The following is a 13817-nucleotide window of genomic DNA, read 5'->3' on the forward strand; positions in this document are numbered from 1 at the left end:
GAACTGGGGTTGTTTAGCCTGGAGAAAAGGAGGCTCAGGGGAGACCTTATCGCTCTCTACAACCACCTGAAAGGAGGTTGTAGTGAGGTGGGTGTTGCTTGGGTGTTACTCCCAAGTAGCAAGTGATAGGACAAGAGAAAATGGCCTCAAGATGCACCGGAGGAGGTTTAGTTTGGAAATTAGGAAAAATTTCTTCATGGAAAAGGTTGTTAAGCATTGGAAGAGGCTGCCCGGGGAAGTGGTTGAGTCACCATCCCTGGAAGTATTTAAAAGATGTGTAAATGTGGTGCTTAGGGACATGGTTTAGTGGGCATGGTGGTGTTGGGTTGATGGTTGGACTCGATGTTAGAGGTCTTTTCCAACCTAAACGATTCTATGATTCTATGATTAAGAACAAATAAATGCTTCCACCTCTTTTTTTAAATGCTCCCATCTTTTCACATAAACCACTATGCTTCAAGAGCACGTCTACTGAGTGACAGCTAACAGAGCAATCCACTGGGTACAGGCAAATATTAAAATGCATTGTAAAGATAGTGTTCGTGGCACCAGAGCATAATAACCAAGGTGTTAGCTGGTCTGACATCCTCTCTATGACAACTCACACTAATGTTTATATTGGCACATTGAATCAGCAGCCTAAAACAAGATCTGGAGGAGCAGAACCACCCACTCAAAAGTATATAAAAAAATTAAACATGAAATTAATGCTTATTGAAACCGATAAATTAGTGACTATTTCTACTCTTAAAGAGGATGGGTGGCCTTTGCCTGGGAAAGCATTGTCAATGATCTACTATGTCTAGCAGTGCATCTGAATGTGTATTGTGCCTGTGAAACATCAAAAGCCATAAAACAGCTTAAAATCAGAGATCTGTGGTGCTGAAGGGATTTTAAATAACTCCACCAGCCAATATGACTCTGGAGAATATATTTTCTGACCAGCAGTACCAGGTGTTTAACTGTGTTGCTCTTAAACAGCAACAAAATTTAGTCTACTCCAGGACTCCACTGCACTGTCCTTATAAAACATCTCATAGCATTTAACTGATGTTATGCCAAAGAGAAATATTTTAGTCTGAGTCCTGCTTGGCCTATCCATGGTTGACATGACTAGACATCATGTCCTTTTTAATATCATTGCTATATATGGGAACTCCTGAAATCTTGCTCAATTTTTTCACTCTTCTGACACTATTAAGTGCACAAAATCTGTTTTTATTCCTATAAAGGTGTACTGGGTGCAGGTGCCCCAGGGACTGCAGGATGGCCTCTGTGAGGAGAGGCTGGGGCTGCCTCGTGCTGGGCACAGCCAGTTGCATGCGGCTCCAACCAACCCACCGCAGAGCACAGCTGAGGGGAAAGGTGTTTTAGTGTTTGTCTTCTTGTTTCTCACTACCTGAATCTATTTAAATTGACAATAAATTAAATTAATTTTCACCAAGTGGAGTCTGTTTTACATGTGACAATAACTGGTGAGCAATCTCCCCGTCTTTATCTCGATTCATGAGCTTTCTCATCCTATTTCATCCTCTGTCCTAATGAGGAGGAGGAGTGAGAGGGCAGCTGGGTGGGCGTTTGGCTATTAGCCAAGGCTAACCCACCAAAAAGCTTTTCACAAAGACGAGTTTCTGAAGATACTTCATTTCAGGGGAAAAACAGAAATTCTGCATCAGAAGAATATACAATTTTTTAAATGTATTTCTCATCTTTACATTAATTATTATTGCAATATTTCATGACATGTAAGCATTATTGCTGTATAATGTGACATCTCCTGTCACGTTAAATTTCATCACATTGTGACACATTGTACCAGCAGCAATGTAACTCAGTATATTGTTATATATGAAAAACTATACTATGAAATAATATAGTTATTCTTTTTTTTTTTTCTAATTTTTGTAATTATTTTGGCTAGGAATTTGTAAATACTGCCTGAAGATAGTGAGTATTTACACTGCTTACATTAAGCATTTCTGTTTAGGTCCCTAAATTGTCAACCTGTTTGTCCTAAGATCTCTTTTCAGTGAGTAATGAGGTAGAAGCATTTTAGAGAATCTCAAGCTTCTGCTCTTACTGACTCTCTGAAGTTATGCGTCTCTGTCCATAAACTATATTGACAGAAAGAGAGGCTAGACTCATAACTCTGGGGTTTAATGTTGCATGGTATGAGTAATCCAGTTACCCTGAAGGAAGTGAGAGAGATGCTGAACTGTTTTCACTACGAAAATAAAAAAAATCCTCCCAACAAAAGGTACTGAAAGTTGCTGTTCACATAATTACTACATTTTGAGTTTATCTTCTTTTGTGTTTGAAGAGCCAAAGTGTTTTATTACAGTAAACACAGTAGACATTCACTTCCAGAAAATCAGTAATTTCAATCAGTCGTAAGTTACCCTTTAAAGTTTAAGACATTTAATAAAGTCCAGCAATATTTTTATATTATTGTGAATTACTGCTGATTGATACACTATTGTACTGTCATGAGAAAACAGAAAAATAAAATAACAGAACTGAAAAAAATAAAGTGATTTTGAAAGGATAACTGCACTTAAAAATGGCATTCTTTAAAATAAAACAGTAATCATTTTTATCTCAAAGCATTCCTCTGAGAACAATTTAATTTACAAAAGAAGAATGAAATCAACATAACTTTCTGAAGAATGATTGAATTGATGATAAAAGGTTTAATGAAAATTTTACTACAAGGTTTTGTACAGATCATCAGTCAGGTTGACATCTCAAATAAATAATCCAGTTATTTTTAAGAATATGAGATCCCAGTCTTCGGAATGACCTACATTTTTTTTCTAGTATCATGACATTAAATGTATGATATGTTTTTTATGCTTGCGTTTAATTTACTTTTCATTTCTTGATTGTCAGAATGTAAATTCTGTGCAAATTTGGTTTTGCATATTGTTTCACCCTCTAAAAAATTACTGTTTATCTTTCCATGCTTGTCAGGTTTTATAAATAAACTAACTGGAAAAAAAAATCAACTCACACGTCTGCTTTGGTTTGACATATGTCTTTCTATAGAGCAACCAGATACACTTAAGGATCTGGGTTTTCTTTTATATATGCTGTAAAATACAGTGGCTCGTTGCAGACCCAGGAGCACAAAGGGGAGCAATATACAGAAGCTGCATTAGGACACAGATATCGGCTTTCCAGTACTGTGCAACTAAACCAATGCAGATAAAATAGGCTGTAGGATTTCCAGGTCACCAGTCATCAAAGAATATTTGATAGGTCCTGGGCTATTTAAGAATCTGATAGAACTGTTTTTTCTGCTTGTAATCTCCTTCATTTATTGTTATCTATCTCCAACAGAATGTGCTTATTGTATGAGACCATTCTATAACCCTTCCTGGTTTTTGTTACATCCTTATCTAATCTTTTTCTTTTTTCACCTCCAGGTTGTTTCTTAATTTTTAAAAACTATGATATGTGAAACAGATCATAAAAATAATAATACTCTCACTTTCCTCATGACACTTACTTTTTTTTGATTGCTGCAGAAACTACAGCATTTCTTCTTCTTGGTTTTTCTTTTCCTCTCTGCTTCTATTTTTGTTTTCTTCCCTTCCTGTCTTTTGCTGATATATAAAGGAAAATAGAAATCCCAAGCATTTGCACCCAAAGGATTGGTAAATCATAGCACATTTAGACCATAAATCACATTCATTGATCCTGCACAAGTACTTACCAAACACATCTTATAAAGCCACAGAATATTATTCTTCTTTTTAAGAAAAACATACAGTTATGAAATCAGACTTACAAGGTAGTATCTGTTTCCCTGAAAAATTGAACTATCTTTGTTTCTCATATATTCATTATTAGCTTACTCTTTTGAGACATGCCTCTTCTCTTCTCCAGGGTTACCAAAGAGGGTACAAAGCTAGTGGTTCTAATATCAAGATACTTGATGGCAGATACACATTTGGTGGAAATCAGAGGGACTAGAAGTTTGTCATTATAATACAATGCTTAAAATGTGTCCTATAGACATACAGTACAAAAATGTAGACTAATTAGCATTAATTTTAATCAGTTTTAGTCAAATGGAAAATCTTGGATTTGTAAAAAATACTTTAAGTAAAAATATCAAAAGGGGATACACTTGAGAACAGTGAAGAAAGTTTAAAAAGTGGTCATTGCACCCTTGGTTGCACATTAACACTAAAATGTTAAAATACTAACTCTGCATGAGACACCACACTTGGCTAAGGAGCAAAACACATGTAAGAATGACTTTCAGCACATGGCGACTGCTTCATTTTTTCTAGAAATTGTAAGAAAGGCTTTTAAAAATGAGTAAGTTATTTCAGAGAAAACCATACAAATTTCCCAATCGTATATTATTTTGATAACTCTTGCTGTTAGGCATAAAAACACAAAGACATTTCAATCCTTAAAATTCCGAGTTGAAAATGTGTCCTGTTTGCAAAGTACGGGCATTTGTCTCTAAAGCATATTTAGGCAATGCAACCTGCAATCACTACGGAGCGTGTTATTCAGGAATGTTTTCATGCTCCCGCCTGCATCCCGCCCTCCCATCTCTCCTTCATGTGCTGTGCACACCTATTGGATGGGTCTGGCAGGTGTGACTAATTCCCACCAGCTGTGCGACCGTGCCCAGCTTTGTTCCAAATGGAAAGCCAGCACTCACAGCCCTTTTTTTCCGCTCAGTCCCCTGTTTGGTGTTTTGATTTTTCATTATGCTTACCAGTCTGCCATGGGAATTTCAGAAAATATCTCATCTTGCAGCCTTCACACCACTGAAAACAAACAGAAATTAAAAACATAGATTACTTTGAACTCTCTTCTGCTTCTGCAGCTGGAAAGGTGGATTTTTACACTGCGGTATAATCTTCTTTCAGGATAGGTTGCCTCTGCTTCCTGCGGTTCTGTGCTCTTTGGCAGAGACACGGTGTCAGTCAGCACTGCTGCCTTTCAGCTAAACACTCCCTGATGGGTGAGCCAAACACCAGTGGCAAATTGTCTGCACATTGTAATGATCTTTTTTTTAATGCAAGTTTTCACCTTAAAATAGTGACTCTTTTTGTCATCATTCTTTAGTGAGTCAGGCAAACAGTTGTAAATGTGTCAGACTGTATGATCTCATGGCCCAGGGCTGTACGAGCTGTGTGTCAAGGCACAATTTGGCCTCTAAATGTATAAACATCTGAAATGCAATGTACATGAGGAAAGGGCAACGGGAAAGAGAGAGCAGATTCATTTTGTTAAGGCAGCAATGACTGGCAGCTCCTTAGAAATCGGTAATTTACCTATGCTCATTGTGTTGCTTAAATCTCTACCAGATTATACTTGAATGTACTCACTGACATGGATGGAGATCCTCAGAAGTCCAGTTAAGAAAGGGATTTCTATAGAGCTGGGCTTGCTTTCCACATATAACTAAACAGAAGAAATGCAATAAGATAGTCTTGAAAAGAAGGAATACAAAAGAGAAAAAGAAAACAGAGAAGTTGGATTAGTAGTAGCCAACCCCAAAAATTCAGGTTTCTGATAAGGCAAATATTTACATTTTGAATACTTATTCAAATCTTGGACACTTTGTATGAACCTGTGAAGTCTGCAGAACATCACGCTCAGATTTCATGTGCAATATAGTTTACAAATATCTGACGTAGGTTATTCAGAGAGCAAGCTTCAATTCTTGCATGTGCTGGTTCCTAAGGGTTAAAAGGTCAAATCCCTAAGAGACAATATATTCTACCTCAAGATCCTAGCTGACAGAAAGATACAGGAAAATAGGAGTCTGAAAATTAAGCTTCCAGCTATTTCCAGAGCCTGAAGCAATATTTGATTCAGTTCTACTGTTCAACATGGATAAAAGTTGAAGATGGTATTTGGAATTGTAGACACATTCAGCCAGCTTATGAAGACTTTGATATTAATAACTTTTCACCTCAAATGTAAAAACAGTGACTTCCATGAAAAATTCATCCAATTATTATATCAGAGAAAAAAATGAAGCTGACAGTGTTATAAATTTAATGGCATCAGTTACAGTATGATTACCAGCACATCATAAACATTAAAAAAGGACTGTGCTAACATTTTAACCTAGGAAAAACAAACAGTAACAAACACTCTGCCCAAGCTTCAAGAATATTTGAGCCCCCTCAGTGAGTGACAATTGTCTCCACATTTAGATATTACATTTATGTGAAAACAAAACGAGCCCCTAATATTTGACCAAATTGTGGGTCACACTTTCCTGTGAAAATGGCTAAAATAGCAAACAAACAAAAACCCCAGAACAACATCAAAAAGGTCTTGTATCAGTTCAGAGGGTACAGTCACTTAGAGGGCAAAGTTTCATTCTTTGCGGAAGAGGATAAAAGAATAGGTCATTAGGAAAAAAAAAAAGGAGAGGATTAAGTGGTTAGATAAAATGAAGATTAATGGTTTCATTCAGAGCTCCATGAAGTCTACACTGTTTTCCTTTCATTTTAGGCTCTGTGATGATACAATCTAACCTGACAGAGATTTGATCTTTATACTTACTTATTCAATAAATAACATTATAACTTTGTTTAAAAGTATATACTGAATGAATGCAGTTATATTAGAAATGTGTCCAATGGCCATAGTTCTAGCTGATGACAGTATCTCACCTTTTCTAGTGCTGCAAAATTAAAAGAAAATGAATGAAGAGCTATAAAAAGTCATCAAAGCAAGATAGAAGGGCCCAGGTTTCAGTGGAACTAATACATAGAAAAAGGATTAAAAGCAAATAATTAAAATCATAAAAAAGGAAGCAGAGCATATTAAATTTGAGAGGAACACACATGACCTGACTCTGCCTTACGCAGTGATGCAATATTTGTTCTCAAAAGTTTGAAAGCACCAGTAGAGAAAGACAATTTAAAAAGATAGCTCTATGTGAGTAAAATCCTATAAGATAATTCTGGTGTATGTAGCTGAAAATTCATTAAACTTTAAAAACTAGATACCGAATAAAGCAGAGTACAGCCACGATCTCACTTAAATTCTTATTTATTACTATATCGGGGGCCCTTTCGTTTCCTATTAGAAAGCATGAGTAGAAAAAAGGCGGTTACAGTGAAAGGAAAGAAAAGTTAATAGAAACACTGACTGAAGCATGTGTGTCTGTTTTCTCATTTTATATCATATGTGACAAAGCATTCAAATAGAGAGAAATTAAGAGGTCATCATGTATGTTTAGCTTCTTTCCATGTCAAATAATGCCTGGCTGCAGCATAGGCGAATGCCAAGGCGGCTTGGAGCAAGGATAGGCGCTGCACAGGTTCCCTGCAAACTTGATATATGGCTTCAAACAGATCAATTTCTTGTTTTTGCAAACCTACTGCTGCTTGAATGTCAAAGACCTTTTAATATCTTGGTTAAAAACTGCTGACTGTCTTGTTGGTAATGATATGAATAACTTTAGATAACACCATGACAAATGATCTAGAAGACATCAGATTAAGGAAATAATCTCAAGGTGTCCTTTCTCTCCAAAAAGAAACATGCCTTCTGTACCTTAGGCAGAAATAAAAGAGATTGTTGGCATTTGTGTGCCTGTTGAACACATATGTAAGTTGCGAATGCAGAAGACATTTTGCATGTGATTCCAGACGAAGGCCTAGGTAAAACAGTGAAGAGAAAGTTTAATTTTGTTCTATTTGACTTAACTGCTTGTAGTTTGTTTTTTCTCCCTTTCTTTCAGTGAATTTACAACTTTGATATCTCTATTAAAATAATTTTTAAATGAAATCTTGTAAGTGATTTCAGTTTACAATAGATATTGCAGAAAGCTATTGTTGTGTGCAATGATACCATCATGGACTAATGAACTGAGGCAGTTACTAACAGCCATACAACAGTCCTAAAAACAGAAAAGCCATTTAAGCACTGGAAAAAGAAAAAGTAAAGAATAGTTACTAATGGAACACTGTTTCCACTAGAATACTTCTTTTAACAACCTGTTGGAGCAGGTCCAGAGGAGGGTCACAAAAATGATCAGGGGGATGGAACACCTCTCCTATGAAGAAAGGCTGAGAGAGTTGGGGTTGTTCAGCCTAGAGAAGAGAAGGCTCCAGGGAGACCTTATTGCAGCCTATCAGTACTTAAAGGGGGCTTAAAAAAAAGATGGCAGCAAACTTCTGAGCAAGGCCTGTAGTGATAGGACAAGGAGTAATGGTTCTAAACGAAAAGAGGGAAGATTTAGACTAGATATAAGGAAGAAAGGTTTTACGCTGAGGGTGGTGAAACACTGGCACAAGTTGGCCAGAGAGGTGGTGGATGCCCCATCCCTGGAAACATTCAAGGTCAGGCTGGACGGGGCTCTGAGCAACCGGATCTAGTTGAAGATGTCCCTGCCCATGGCAGGGGGGGTGGACTAGATGACCTTTAAAGGTCCCTTCCAACCCAAACTATTCTATGATTCTATGATCTTGATTTTCTTTTTGCTTTTTAAGTATTTGCTTAAAACTTGCATACACTAAGCTTGATACATTTCAAGCACAGTAGAATAATAACAAAAAAAAGTAGGAGATAGCACAGAGAGTTTTGTTTCAGCCAGTTCAGGCCTGGTCTGAGAGTGCATGACGTAAGGAAAGGAGCCCCGTCCTTGCTACATCAGGCTTTAGGGGTATGAGTGCCAGACCCGTAATTCCCAAAAGACCATTTCCACCTCTTGTTTATCAGAGGAGAGATCCCACATTAAATTAGCACCTGAATTGGATAGTTGCTACCAGCAAGTTTATTAGAAATGGCTATTTTATAAAATGCTAATATTTATTCTAACCTAACATTAGGTTATTATAATTAGCCTGCTCCTTCACTGAACTTCAGATGGCATCTATTGCTGTTTGTACCCATGACGCTAAGGAGTATTCTGGGAGAGAATAGCTTGTGTTGATATTACTGGGACTTTAGTTATTTATTTTATGAGATTGCATGGGACAATTACATTGTCTGTCTTATGATACCTCTTACTCCAGTTTTAAGTTTCAAAAGAGTTAACATTCTTGGCCACAAATACTCACAAACGCATTTATAAAGACTCAGGAAAGCAGGTTTTGTAGTTCTCATTTTGCCTTAATTTTTCTCTACTGGTTTAGAGTATTTAGCTGGTTATTCAAATGAATATGTAATATATGTCACTGCCAACTGCAGTGCCTTGCAAACGGTTACTTGTACACTCAGGGACTATTTTGTCAGTTGTCAACCAAACAGTAAGGACATCTCCCAAGACACCAAGGTGTATGTGAGATGTCTAGCTGAAGAGATGGTGATGAGACAAAGTTATAAAGCTCTGTCAAATGGTGAAATTTACTTTTTTTTTTTTCTTATAGAGATGCTAATGACTTATTCAGGGGTTTGGGGTTGTTTTGGTTTGGGGTGTTTTTTTGAGGGTAGGAGATGCCAAAATGATAAATTTTGGTAATGTCTTAAGTGATAACGAGTAAGATTTATAAAAAACATGGCTCATCTGACATTATTTTATAGCTCCAGAATATTCTGGAATGAAAATAGCCTTATCAATTATGGCTTACGGGGCTAAATCATGTTTCCTTTCAATGACTTATTTTAGAAAAGGATGGACGAACTGATTTCCAGCACTCTGAAAGAGAGGAATTTAATCAGATTTTAATTTTTTTATATGAATGGCTTGCCTATTCCTGAACAATCTCAATAATGAAGTTTTTTTTAAATAATGGCTTTGTAATACTTATTTTGATGTCATATGTTCAGGTAAGATCAGTATACTTCTCCCCTTTACAAGTTCTCTTAAATCATCCATAAACATTCTAAGCAGAATTTTGCAATCCTTATAGGAAACTATACAGCCCAAATTTCCCTATCTGTAATACAGTAAGATAACACTCACCATTAATTTATGAAATAAGTAATTTTATTCCTATTTCAGAAGTGCGCCATCCTAAAGGAATATTCTCCATCAAAGTTCTTAAAGCAGAAGTACCAAAACAAGACTGTACCAAATGAGCCATTTTTATTATCTACTCTTTTGGTTTAGCTCTTCATTAGAATTTTCTTTCTTAAACAGTAAAGTAACCATGGTTGGTAGCTTTGATTACTGAATTTGTCTGTGGTGGAGGTGTTCTCTATAATTTGATAAGGTGCTCCCAGGCTTAAAAGATGGGGACATCCTTTAGCAAGTGGATTATAACAATTCATGTTTGCAAGGTTAATTTCATGTGGAAAAGATCCCAAAACCCGACTCTTCTAAGTAAGTCTTCAGATGAGTCACAATTCTTTTCCCTCCCCTCCTGGCTTATGGATTTCTGTACAATTAAAAGCCAGACACTCTGAACTAAATCAAAGCTGAATCAGTTATATAATAAACCTGCTATTACAGATTCAGTGCACTCCAGGATCTGGTCCAAGGTCTTTACGTAAACCCCCAATGCTGGCGCTTTCTTTGTAGAATGAAACATGTCAGGAACGAACATTAGAGCATCCAATTTGGACAAACATCTCAGTTGCTAAGTGGAAGTAAAACAAAGATAAAGTCATCATCTTTTTTTCCTTCCTCTGAAGAAATGAAGAGGAAAAATGAAACAAATCCAGCAAGAATGGAAAGAGAAAATTGTTAGTGAGCTGCTATTCAGTAGCTGCGATCACTGAATAAGGTGACCGACACATTATTATGTGACCTCAGCAATCTTTTCTGAATCAGAGTGCTTGAAAAATGATGGCATTTTCAAGTTTTTTAAAAATGTGAATTTTTTAATGAAAAGGTTTTATTTTTTTTCTCTTTTTTTCTCTTTTTTTCTCTTTTTTTTTTTTTTTTTTTTGGTCCAGCTTGCTCTGGCTTTTAACAGGGTGAATTTATTAACATATTACTAATCTAGAGACCAATAACGTATTGTGACAGGGTGCCCTTTAAAGTAAAAGATATGAATTCATGTGCCATTAACTGTCTCTGTAAAAGCCAGCAGACATAAAGACCACTGTGAAGAAAAAAATTACCTTCAGATACATAATTTGCAAAATAGTGCAACTGTGGATAGTTGAAGATAACTCCAACTCAGTGGATTTCCTAGGAGAAAAAGGTTTATATAGGTAGAGGAATCAGCATTAAGGAGAGGAGAATCTCACTAATTTTCAGATAAACTGAAGAGCAATCCATTAAAATTTTCACAAGTGCCAGATACCTAAATGAAGGCAACAGTACAGGTATACCCTAGCTAGCAGATTAATAAGGATGTTCTGCAGATGTGATGTAAGGAGCAGTACGATCGAGCTGGGCCCTCGCAGCCAGGAAAGGCATCAGAGAAATCCCTTACCACAATGAGAACAGGAGGCTGAGATCTGGTGCATTTTGAGTTTGCAGCTTCTTGTGTTTTCATAAGATCAAAAAATAATTCAGGTCAGAAGGGACCTCTGGTCACCTACTCCAACCCCCTGCTCCTGTCTTGTTCTTCCTAACTTTCTTTCTAAGTTTGTAATTAAGGGCTTAATTTTTTCTTGCCTCAAGTAAATTTGTTTTCTCTTTAAGCTCCTGCCACACTGCAAAGATGGGACAGTAAGTGGCAGGGCACAGAGTGCATTTCCTGTCCTCATCAGGAAACATCAGGTTATTCAGTGTTATACCCTTGTGTCTATTGCTGGGTCATATAATGCACACACTAATTTCACAGCATCGTCTCTTTGTTCACATTTATTTTCAATAGAACCTATGGAATCTCTTTTGTATAGTGTAACTCTCTTCCTTCAGCTAAGATGGCAAATAGGAATACTTTATGAGAAAGTATTGCAATAATTGTTGCTTCCCTGGCTTTTAGAAGTGTGTGATTACAACTAAGCCTTTTGCCAAAGCTCATCTATTTTTGTTTTAATCTGCTTTTATTGATACATAGACATTTATAATGCTTATTTCCTACTACATATCTCCATGCTTGCCCCTGTAATTCAAGCCCAATTTTATTCAGCAGCTAATGTTGTCTAAGCCCTTCACTCAGAGGTGTGAAGATTGTGCCGCAGTGTTCCAGAAGTAACTATGCACGGGATAAAAACAGTTCCCTTTTATCAGCTTTAGATTTGCAACTCTCGGTTTCCCAGGATGACCCTATTTCTTGCATTATAAAAGCCCAGCTCATACAGTGCATGATTCACATTCTGTGATTTATGATTGCTTTATATATCCATATCCCACGTCGTCTTATTCATCAACTTTACAAAACCAGGCAGTGAAATCCTGACCTGATTGAACTCGGTGGGAGTTTTGACATCACCTTCAATAACACTTGGATTTCACCTAAAATCTTTGTAGCCTTTGAATGAAAAAGCCTTTGGTCTTTTCTTTTGGAGGGGGAGGAAGAGCACTGAGAGACAGGGTGATGGTATTTACATTTTCATTAGATGTATCTCTTCCATTTGTGAGATATAACAGACAACAGGATCAGAGAGGATACAAAGGTGAAGTAATCAGAATTTACCAGCGTGGGAATACGTTGGCTGAAATCTGCATAAGCATTTCTTTTATTGGTATATGTAAAGACCTGGACGTAAGAGACCACATCGACTCATTTGGCTTGTCAGCAATAAGCATAAATAAGTTACAAAGAAAATGTAATTCTGGTCTCTATTAAAGAAAAGCCAGGCCTGTTTAATCAAAGTTTTAAATGAATCAGAGGTGAAACAAAATTATCCAGAGGTTTAATTTCAGCTTGAAATGAATGTAATTTCCGTTCCCCATTCGTTCCTTTATGTCCCATGACTGATGGATCACTTTCTTCCCTCCCAGTGAGTGTGAACACAAGGAGTGGGAGCCCCTTCGTGCTGGGTTGCTGTTAGAGAGCTTTCTAATAACCCTTCCAGTACCCTTTGTGCACTGGACTCCACTGCAGAGGCAGTGAAATGTATATAGGGTTTCAGAGATGGAAAAAAATGTACAGCTTTATACTTCAAATGTAGGAATTGCAAGCCTAACGGGAGCCAGCAGTGTTGGCTGCATGCTCAGCACAAGAGACTTGGTCAGTGCAACCACATTCCTAAAATTGATGTCGTCACTGGGATCACACTCTAAAATGCCCTGCTAGAACGTGCTAACAGGGGGACCATTACTGCTGCATTGCCTGTTTGCTGACAGAAAATTGCTGCTTGGCCAGTCCTATGACTGATTCCCTATTTCCACTCTCTTTTGCAATTTCCCTTTTCAGTTCGTAAGCCTGTCGAGGAATACACTGAGTCTGAATAACAGTGCTCTATTGTTGAGATGACACATAAAAGTCACATGTGACAGTAGTAAAAAGGTGTCAAAATTGAGCCTTGGAATGAATCCAGAGAAATATTTTTTCAATATTTCTTCCCTCAATTCCCAAACACAGTCTGGGGAGTTATCTTCTGACTGATTAAGCAATGAGCAGCATTCAGCATGAGGTAAGCAAGCCGCCAACAGCTCCCTGGGCTGAGCGGGTTGGTCTGTATTCCTCCATCTATTTTGTTAAATTACATTTCTCTGTGACTGTCACTCACCCCATGCTCTCACCCCACTCTATTCCATTCCACTCACATTACTTTTGACAGTTATAGTCTCTCGAACCGCAAACATATGTATACAAACACCTGACCAGCTTTATTAAACTTAGCTACATACTATGCCTCTGAAATATGAAGGTTTTCCTTATATTATAGAAGGGAAGTTCACAGATATAAAATGGATTTTGCTAGCCTCCCTTGAGAGCCAGGACAACAATATGCTTCACAAAGCATCCTCTCATTGTGTCTTGCAGAACCCAGGAAATTCTGAAGAGGCAGCAAGGTTGCTCCTCCTCTCTCAGTCT

Source organism: Pygoscelis adeliae, unplaced genomic scaffold (genome assembly GCF_000699105.1).
Source record: "Pygoscelis adeliae isolate BGI_AS28 unplaced genomic scaffold, ASM69910v1 Scaffold57, whole genome shotgun sequence".
NCBI classification, from domain to species: domain Eukaryota; kingdom Metazoa; phylum Chordata; class Aves; order Sphenisciformes; family Spheniscidae; genus Pygoscelis; species Pygoscelis adeliae.